The sequence below is a fragment of the Pollicipes pollicipes genome, unplaced genomic scaffold (genome assembly GCF_011947565.3).
Source record: "Pollicipes pollicipes isolate AB1234 unplaced genomic scaffold, Ppol_2.1 Scaffold_3087;HRSCAF=3621_pilon_pilon_pilon, whole genome shotgun sequence".
Taxonomy (NCBI): Eukaryota; Metazoa; Arthropoda; class Thecostraca; order Pollicipedomorpha; family Pollicipedidae; genus Pollicipes; species Pollicipes pollicipes.
Window position 1 is genome coordinate 2,523,422 of NW_023596225.1, and position 10,852 is coordinate 2,534,273.

Consider the following 10,852-nt stretch of genomic DNA (forward strand, 5'->3'; position numbering starts at 1 on the left):
CAAAGTGAGATTATGTAAGAAAATAATTCCAAGCTGCATTCTAGAATTGCTACAGGGAGCAGTTCAGTCACGTTAAGTGTTGACCACTGGATCTCCTTCCACTTACACCATTACGTCACGTTTTTCACCTGTACTTGCTTCAAAGTGCGTGGACACCAAGCACCGAAGTGAAGCAAAAGTGGCGTCTATCAGCTGGGTTGATGCACGTTCATGTTTCAGTATAAACCCCATTGTCTTTTGATACGTCATTCATGTTGTACCTTACATTGAAGCTGCATGAGCTTACTCCTCAAAAGGTTCATCCACCGTGTATCTTAGGTTCTTTGAAGGTCTTGAATAGGCTTCACATTTGCGTTGAGCAAATCACGGTTCAAAAAAAAACATTACCTGAGTTCGTTGCACACCTGCCTCGACTGATAGCATTGTATGCCACAGCAGTATGTATCAGGCTGGAAAAGCATTACGCGCACAAAAATAACCGCATCATGATCAGAGATGCGTTTTCTGGAAGTTCTTGTTTGTTCTTGAAGTCCAATCCAAAGTCCAAGGGTGGGCCAGCTGTCCTTTCAAAAGAAGTCCAAAACATCAGGCTGCCCAAATGTTTACAATCTAACGTGATTGGTATTTTGCCAAAAAGCGAGAGCAATCAAACGGGGATCACAAACTGGTGCAACGTGCGAATGTTGGGAGCATCGGTGATCGCGTTCTCGTGTCAGTTGCTTAGCCCCACAACCGAGGGAACACGTGACAGTGTACGTGATGGAGGCTTCTATCAAATGTTTCAAAGAGCCTTACTTTGTAATGCTTTCTATGAGTAATTTGCTTATGTTCCAGAACCAAATTATTTTTCGTACGAATAGCATGAAATAAGTTGAGACGCATGCCAATTTGCGACACGACGGAGTTATGTCGGTCGTCTAAAACATAAAAAGCTTTTGGCGTTGTCCGTCTAATTTCCTCATCGAACTTCGGAAATATTTGGATACTCCAAAATTTGGAATCTAACAGACACCTCTAATCATGATGTTATAAATTGTGTTGCTGGATGTTATAAACCGGCCTTAACTGCAACGCATGAATTATGTATTTAGGTATCAATTATAGCACCGTATTGCTATGGATGCTGAGCAGCACGGTGCTATGTGTATATGCCATGCTAAGAAACATAGTGCGTGGTGCTAAGAAGTATCTATTCTTTGCTGATGTTTTGATGTATACTGGGTGGTGTAGCCAAATTTATCCAAAGTAGATTTTAAAAGGGATCATTGCGCCTTCATTGTGCTTTTTACTTAAATGTAGATCAGACGCATCTCGTTCGGTCAGTGATTCCAAAATTGTTAAAATTCTGCTGAATACGACATACGTGCAATTTTAAATAGCCGCTATGACGGGAATAACACTAATGCACAATTTCACCACGGTGGAAGCAATGACAGTCATTTCCTTTGTTTTCCCAGCGTGTGTGTTCAGCACATCATGTTCGTTATTATATTATTAGCATTATTATTTATATAATGTTATTAACATAATGGCATTGTATTTAAAGCAGAGAGAGAGGGGAGAGAGAGAGAGAGAGAGAGAGAGAGAGAAGAGAGAGAGAGAGAGAGAGAGAGAGAGAGAGAGAGAGAGAGAGAGCGAGAGAGAGAGAGAGAGAGAGAGAGAGAGAGAGAGAGAGAGAGAGAGAGAGAGAGAGAGAGAGAGAGAGAGAGAGAGAGAGATATAGATTAGGTATATATAATATGTATATATTATATTATATAAGCTCTGGTAATATATATATATATATATAGTAGTATATATATATATATATATATATATATATATTAATACTATATATAGATATATATGATAGCCATTCCTTATTATATCATTATATGTTTATTATGATGGACATTATGTTAACATGGTGTAATGCTAGCATATCTGTTACGTATGTAAACATTTTAACGTTTGCAATGACATAAGCAGGCCATTTGCAATAATACCTATGAGAGCTCGAAACATACCATTTAAGGGCTGAATACACAAACATGAGGTTCTTATCAAGACATTGCAACGAAACGTCTTTGGGTCTGATTTCTCCTCTACGGATACAGAGCGCAGTGACTATTTTCAAAGCCTTTTTTGGCTTTGGAAGCGTTGCCCACTTGGATGCTCAGCTCATTGCAAGGCCTCTTTTTACAAAACAGGTACGAGCCAGTGAGAATATCATGCGTGTCACTAGACCACAGGTGTGGTACAGTGACGCACATGTTCAAGCTTCCATCAATGTACTGGCTAAATGGTTCACGCCGCCTGCTATGTGAAGCGCAAACGATCATTTCAACTGCCGTTATTCACACCTATAAATTGCGGAATACATTCTGACGGTCACACTACAGGTGTACAAAGCGGCTGATCGTTAGTGTTTGCCCGCAGTTTTGTTTTATCGTGCCAGTCTTCCTGTCAGTTTTGAACGAGATTGACGTGAAATCTTCACGCGTCGTCGTGGAAGCTGCGATGAATGTCTCACTGGAATGTCTTGTATGCGCCAAGATTGCCCATCCCAGGAACGAAATATGGGGCTACAAAGTAAAAAAGAAATAAAAGGTTACACCGTAACGTTGACCGCGTAATTTGGACCTGAAAATAATTAAAGTAATTTGCTTCCTATGGATTGCTACTGCTGCAGTGCAAATTATATAACCTAATAGGAGACAACATTAAACTGGCTGTGAAGTTTCACACCGCAGCATGCTTTTGAAATATGCCACAAAGGTGGCGCACTCCCTTCCGGAGCTGAGGGAGGTGGCGGTTAAGTTCTTCACTCCAAACTGACGGTATGGGTGGTGATCCGTGGGTAGAAGTGGTGGGCCAAACGTTTTTTGTTTTGCTACATCCAATGTTGGTAGGCGTAGGGTGATCTGTAGAATAGAGCGATGGAAAATGGCATATTGGCATGCGTCCTTGTCATTTCCAAAGATGAATATTGGATCAAGAATGCTGGCTGTTATCAATGGCCTTGTCTTGATTATTTTTAGTTCATCGCGTATGTACAGGGTCTCTATTTTTAGACCTTATCACGGTTGTTCTCTGATTTTGTAAAAGAAACACAGTAGACCACAGATGAAAGAATGTTTGAAAACTTGTTGTGCACTAGTTTCCAAAGTCACATACCAAACTTGTCATTTTGAAGCGCTTCTGAACGAGTGCAAGGTTTGCGGACATGTGCGGTAAGACGACAACTTTGTCGGCTTGCTGTCATTTTATAGCCAAGTGTTGAAAATGATATATCTGGTCTTACCTGGATGGGCGAGAAGCTTGTCTTACAATGATGTGTGGTATTGCATGAAAGGGCCAATAAAGTGGGAAAAATCGGCACGACAGGATTCTTTGGCAACATTTAAGACAAAAGAGATCCCGGAACATCCCACGGTAAAGTTTTGAACAAGATCCAAGCTCTCGCTTCTGCATTTTTTGTTTTTGTTTTATTTAATCCTGATTTCTGGGAGATTCTTAGTTATATTTTCAAAATACATTCTGCATCTTGGACGGTTATGGATCTATATATCCTGCATTTCAGACGATCATGGATCCCAAGGACTCGGAGGTCCGGTCCCGGGATTCATGTCAGGATCTAGGCACACCTCTAGTAATATGCTAACGTGTAGATGCACAGCTGATAGCACATGCTCAATGACTGTAACTCTCAAATGGCATATATGCCATTACATATCACGCATGATAAAATGGAAAGTGATATTTTTGTGATAGTGTTGCACATTAACAGATTATGCTGCACATGGAAGCAGCGATAAATATAGTCTTTGTTCCAAAAGAAATGAATTAGCCCAGTTCTTAGAAATGCAAGTTTCCTTCCTGGCTCTCAGCTCTCCGTTGTCCTGCCCAGACTGATCCATACCACCAAAGCCCGGTACGCTGCCATTCTGATCTGCTGCCAAGTCGCAAATTTTTGTTCCAAGGCGGAAAGTGAATGATTGGTTGAACAAAAAACTTACGCAGCGAAACATTAAGAGCTATATCAAAGTTATATGGTGCGCATCTCCAAATTTCCGTAACATGGCTTGAGGATATGGGAATAGGCATGAAGTTTTAAAGGTCGTCCCAACTATAAAACATTTCAGCATTAGCTGGATAAGACTTTGAGCAGATAAGCTGTTGGTTTTAAAGCTGGGATTAAAAGGCAGTAGAAGAAACTGTAATGTGATATATTCCCAGAATGTATAGTAAACTTCTCCATGGCAGCCGGATTAAAAATGTTCTCGGTTTTTACCCTTTCATGATTGTTATCTTAATAGATGCCATTAGTCAGTTAAAGCAATTTGTTGTGAAAGTGCTCTCAACTGGATTTTACCCGTGACTTCACTCCTCATTATGTTTTCAAATGGCGTTGATGACTGACAGATGCGGGGTGTAAACACTGGAGAGCCAACGACCGCCGACATTTTTGGTGGCGGTCACTGGTATTAAGCTGGTGTCGGTTTCATCTCGTGTAACCATTCGTTCTTGGTGTCAATAACTGGTTATCAGTTGCCGTTGGTGTTGTCCGCTTCCTGGCAACCGATGCCGTCGAGAGCGAAAGACGGTTAGCGTTCTTTGTCCGTTCGCAATGAAACATAGAGTCCTGAGATGTTACGTGAAATGATATGCGATGCGGTTTTGACCACCTGAAGTTACCAGCAAACGCATGCTTTGACTCTTGGACCATTCCTCTTAGGATTTTATTGTATGTTTAAGCGGATACCGCTTTTGAAGTATATCATTTACCTTGCGCGCAATCGTTAACATGAAGTCATGACTTCAACCGCACCTGTTGCCTGATGGATATTTTCCAAAAAGGATGATGTTGATGATGATGCTCCTAGGAATAAATGAGTGGCGATGAAGTGGTTGTCTCAATGATTGTTCTTGTTGAATCTGATTTGGGCGGAGGTCATAGTTCAGTCCTCTCTTTTGTTTGCTGTCTTCATTCCTCTACTGTTTAATTTACCCAACAAAGTTCGATGAATTTCTTGTTGAAAAATGTTGTGGCCGGGACGGCTTTGATCTTTCAGTCCAGTTATCCCATCCTCAGATGACGCAACGTGGAACGTGGGGCTAATTATTGGTTCTGTGCTTTGTGCACAAAAATAAGACTGATGTGCGTCCTAAGGCCAAAGCAATAGCCAAGCGCAAAATACTGTGTTTAAGTCAAATTATTATCATGTAAAAGTGTGCAGTCAATCACTATTCTAGTCTGTTTATATCATAATGCCTGTCTGATATGTTGACATGGAAGCGGCCATTGAGATACTTTGCTTATGTGCCATGCCTGCCACAGGTGTCTTAATGACCTTTGCTAGTGCTTCGAAGTCCAAAGATGTATTTTAGGGTCCTTGCTAGTGCCAAAAAATTCCATAGACGTCTTTCAGGTTGCTTGCTTATGCTATCAATTCCAAATAGACAGATCAGGTATTTCAAAATTTGATTCTGCATGAGTAGAAATTCCGGCATACTGTAGAATTAAAAATCGAGATGCATCTAAAAACGTACAGACCTACTTGCTGAACGGTTGTGGCATGTAGTAACCCGCCAAGTCTTACCCACAAACGTGCACAAAGCTGCGCGGGTCAATGCCGGCCCGGATGTGCCGGTTGGCGGGTCAGATGTGTCGGGTTGGCGGGTCAGATGTGCCGGGTTGGTGGGTCAGATGTGCCGGATTGGCGGGTCAGATGTGCCGGGTCGGCGGGTCAGATGTGACGGGTTGGCGGGTCAGATGTGCCGGTTGGGGGTCAGATGTGACGGGTTGACGCGTCAGATGTGACGGGTCGGCGGGTCAGATGTGACGGGTCGGCGGGTCAAAAACCCACATCCTAGCGCTTGCCCGACTCCTACCAGACGTCTCTCTGTCTGGCATTCGGTATGGCGTATCCCCCACACAGTGTTGACAAAGGAAGGTCGCGTACAGGGCTGCACACTAACCATAATAGCTCGCATGTACACACCGTCTGTCCGCTGACGGTCTGCGCTCTGCCCTGCATGTGCACCGACCTGTACCTGACCCACCTGTATGTCTGTCCGTTGACGGTCTGCGTTCTGCCCTGTATGTACACCGACCTGTACCTGACCCATCTGTACGTCTGTCCGCATGACGGTCTGCGCTCTGCCCTGTATGTACACCGACCTGTACCTGACCCACCTATACGTCTGTCCGCATGACGGTCTGCGCTCTGTGCTGCATGTGCACCGATCTGTACCTGACCCACCTGTATGTCTGTCCGTTAGCGGTCTGCGCCCTGCCCTGCACGCACACCGATTTGTGTCTGATCCATCTGTACGTCTGTCGCCTGGGTCACCACTCAACCTGCCAGCTTCTGGGGCTGTCCGTGTCGTCGTTTATGGTCTATGGCTGTCTGTGTCTGGTCTGTTTATGGTCACATTTTTTATGGTGAAAAAAACGGGACTGGGCCCTGCCGGTGTGCTGGGCATCATTAATCTTCGCATCATTGCAAGCTCATGTGTTGAAAAAATCCTTTAATGTACCAGGTGCCAGAAGCACTCCTGTGTGTTTTAAGGGCGATTATTTTCAAGATAACAATTCATAATGCCCGCTATTCGGGAGCTGAATTCTTCCCTTGCTCACACTCGCTGCTCATACCTTTGTCACCCTCGAGAACAAAACAGGCAGTACTGTCTTCGGGAAAACATTAGGCATTACATTCCTTAACAAAGTGAGAGCAGCATAGAAAACGACCAGTTATTTCATATTTCATCACGGCCTGCAAATTACGCTTGCAGTTTGAACTCCAGCTAGATGGCATTCCAAGTTTTCGGTTGGTCAGGGAGTTTGCAGGTTACCTAGGTGATCTGCAGTCTGACGGAAATTTGCACTCTCCGTACGAGTAACGGTCAAAGGTTCAACATAGAGTATCGCACCGGTTTGATGGGCGCACACGCTAGTTGGTTTCACCTTGGTTTGACAGCGGACCTTTTATTTCGTCTGGGTCCATCGCCCGTTCTTCAACCGTCAGTCAAGTCTGCACCAATGAGGGAGAGTTGTTCTCGGAGAAGTTGCTGAGCTAAGAGTTGGAGAGTTCCGTTTCCGACCTATAAACTAAACATGCATTGAGTATTTGCGTCCTGATGGTTATTCTGAGTCTGATCTGCTGGCTGGTCTTCAAACGACAGCGCCTTGTCCGCGAGCGGGCCGCGGAGAGCGTGCTTGAACTAATCCCGCCTTCGCCGAGCACCTCTGCTGGAGCAGTTCCGAGAAACGTCGCGTCGCTGGGTTTGAGTTGTCTGGCTATGGACTGCAAGAGGTATCCCGCGTAGCAATCCAACACTGTTATCAGAGCACGGTGGCGGACATATGGCATAGATAGGGGTTTCCATGGAATACTGATGCTAGAGCGCTGCGGCCAGCAAACTTAGCTCACTTTGTCGCATGTCCTCCGCCCGCGTCCAAATGGATAGGTCGCTGACGAGCGCCCCCCCCCCCCTCCCCCTTCCCCCGCTGGTAATGCCCCTTGACGTGCCGTATTGAGCCCTCACCGAGGCGGTCACAAAGGCACAGGTAGCCCCGCCGACCGCACGTCCGACGCACGTGCCGCGCCCGGCGGCGCCTTTGATGTGCCGACTTCAAAGGGCGCCGCGACGTGAAGTGGCGGCGACTCCTGCGTCCACGCGGCTCGCTGCGGTAACGACGGAGCGCCGGTGATCAGTTTGATCGACAATTCTTACCGGCTCCTGCCGCCTCCTGCACCACGTGTCTTTCGAGGGGGGGGGGGGGGGTCAGCGATCAGGCGCACGGAACGAATAGGACCGATCGAAGGCCCTCTGTGGCGCCGCCACCGCGCGCGCCAACCCCGCATCGCCGGACGGAAAATCGGCCATCGGCTTATGTATCCTCAGAAGCGTGCGTAGGGTTTCTTGAGAGGATTACGATATAAAACTGGTTGCAAAAATAGCATAGCATACAGCCAAAATTTACCACAAAATGTGATGTACACCTCAAAAGGTGACAGGACACGTGCCCCTGGGACCTTCCCCTAAATACGCGGCTGTGTTCCCTTGCCGTTTTGCTAGGCCACATGTGCTCATATTTAAGGTATTTGAAATTCCAGGGTTTGCAGTGGCAATTACCTGACAACACATTTCCGGCTCTTGATTAAATGGGATTTGGTATGAGCGTATTAGCGCTAAAGCTGAATAGCAAGTCTTTTTGACAGTTCAAGATTATTAACAGCTTATAAATGACCAGCCGCCTAATCTGGCTATAAGTACTGCCGTTAATTGGATGTCGATGACAAAGTTTTTGAAACGGGAGCAGCCCTACGACGTGTTTGAGATTTATCATTGCAGTATGTTCCATTCATCAGATGCTGGCGAGTACCCGATTAGTACGTGACGCAAAGTTGTCCAAGATAAAGATTCTAGCATCCACAAACGCTTGAAATGACATCCTCGTGCAAGACGTTGTGGGGAGCTTCTTCGGCGCCTTTTGTGAGAGACCAGACCGACTCTGCCCATCTCTTTCCCCTGCATCCTTGGTGGGGTTTCGCGAATGACGTAGTATCCTGTCGTGTGTAATAACGAGACCATCCCAGCTGTCCCTGACCGCTGTCACGTGGTTATAATGCTTATACTCCCAGTGTCTGGACACAGCTCAAAGCGGCGTTCCCCTCCGGATGGCACTATCAGAGGTGTGTCACTCTGACGCTGCCCAGTACAGGGCAGAAGGATCGGACGCATTCTTAGCTGGGCAGGGGCTGCGCCAATCCGACCCGGTCACCTCAGCGTGCCTTGGTCCATCCCAGCCGCAGCGACAACAGCTAAGTCCTCAAACAGTTACCTTTTGGACTCGTTTATGACAGAAAATTTCACCTCGAAAAATAGCCCCAGTGACCAATGCATGATTTTGTCCATAAGTGAAAAGTCGGCATCTTCCGCCCCAATTGGATAAGCCGTCGGCCTAGGTTTCGCATGCATCAGCACTAGTCCCCTTGTGTGAGCCCGGGTCCGTGTGCCGGTGCTGGTCACCGTTGGCCAGTCTGGGTTAGCTGGGTCAGCCGCTGTCATCACGCACCAGCTCTGCTCACCATGGCGCCGCATTCGGCGGGTCACGGCCCAGCCTGGGTCACCTGGCGTGGCCGGTGTCCGGCCGGCCCGGGTCGGATCACTCCCCGATCAGCGCCGGCCGGGGCACGGCCCAGCCTGGGTCACCTGGCGTGGCCGGTGTCCGGCCGGTCCGGGTAGGATCACTCCCCGATCAGTGTCGGCCGGGTCACGGCCCAGCCTGGGTCACCTGGCGTGGCCGGTGTCCGGCCGGCCCGGGTCGGATCACTCCCCGATCAGCGCCGGCCGCGGCCGGCCCGGTCTCCGCCAGATCAATGAGTGCTGCGGCCTGCCTGCCGGCCGCCACTGTCACCGCACTAATGACGCACATTTATAACGTGCTAATGAGCTGTCGCGTCGCTCACCCACCTGCCTGATTAAAGTGGCGACACCTGACGGCGCGGCGGCGGCGCTGGCGGTCGTTACCGAGCGGCATGGCGGCGCGGCCGTCAGCCAGCGCACGGCATCGGCACATCGGGCTGGCTCGCGCCCGCGCCGCCGGATGTACGGCCGACCGGCCGGCCGCTGCCCCGGCCACCCGGCGCCCGTCGAGAGAAGGCCGGCGGCCGCTGCCCCGGCTGCTCGGCGCCCGTCGAGAGAAGGCCGGTGGCCGCTGCCCCGGCCACTCGGCGCCCGTCGAGAGAAGGCCGGCAGCCGCTGCCCCGGCCACTCGGCGCCCGTCGAGAGAAGCCGGCAGCCGCTGCTGGTCGCAGCAGGATGCTTGCGGTCAGCCAGCGCCGCGGCGTACGGTCTGCTCCCCTGCCCCCTTTAACTCGCACACAAAGCTGGGCCGCCAGACAGGCCATGGGCGGCTCTACTCGTAGAATGGAGAATGAAACGCCTCCAACTGACACCCGACTCGTTTAAAACGCATCGCTTTGGCAGGACGACTCGGCGGTGAGGCTGAATACGTGCTGCCTCCACTCCCCCCGCCCCTCCGACCGCCGCAGGCTCGTCCGCGCGCGTCTCTCCCGCGGTGTGACAGCTTCCCTCCGATAACTGTGACCTGGCTGTACGCCACCTCGGCCGCAGTAGCCTAGTAACGGCGGCGCGACAGGCGGTTACGACCCAGGCCAGCAGTTTGCAGGCGGTGACCGCATTCATGAGGCTCTGGAAATTTGATTTTCATCGAACAGATCATGCCTTTCTCCTGACTTAATGGTGAGTCGTGGCCCCATCCATATCGCTCTTTGAAAGCGTTTATGTCTTCAGTGTGACAGGGGAGATATTTAACAATCACGGCCAAGCGTGGCCACCCTAATATCTTATGGTATCTTGAATTGGTGGGGCGGCATAAAGGTGATGGATTCATATGCCATACAACAATGTCGTAAGCAGTGAATGCAGCTGATTGCAGTGTTGCACGTTTCTGCTGGCGTTTGGAATAGTCTTGGTCAGCATGGCACGATGTTTGATTAAGATATGCGCCTATCCGCGGCAGAACTCTTGCCAGTTTCCATAGCAGAAACAGTGCCAGAAACAGTGCCAGCACCAGAAACCTTTCCAGTGACCTCAGTTGTCTCGAAACTCTTCACTAAGAGTAAGCTTCGTTCAGAGTAAGCAGCTTCGGTCGTGGCGATAGAGTAAGCTTTCGTTCAGAGTTGCGGTTCGGCCGTGGGCGATAGATTAGCGTTGCCTGCTGATATGCGTATTGATGAACGATTGGGGGGGGAGGGGGAGGGGGTGACGCTACTGTGTGGCTGAACTTGCCCTGGCTTAGCTGAGCTCACAACCAGTAATTCACCGACAGCGGGCACCA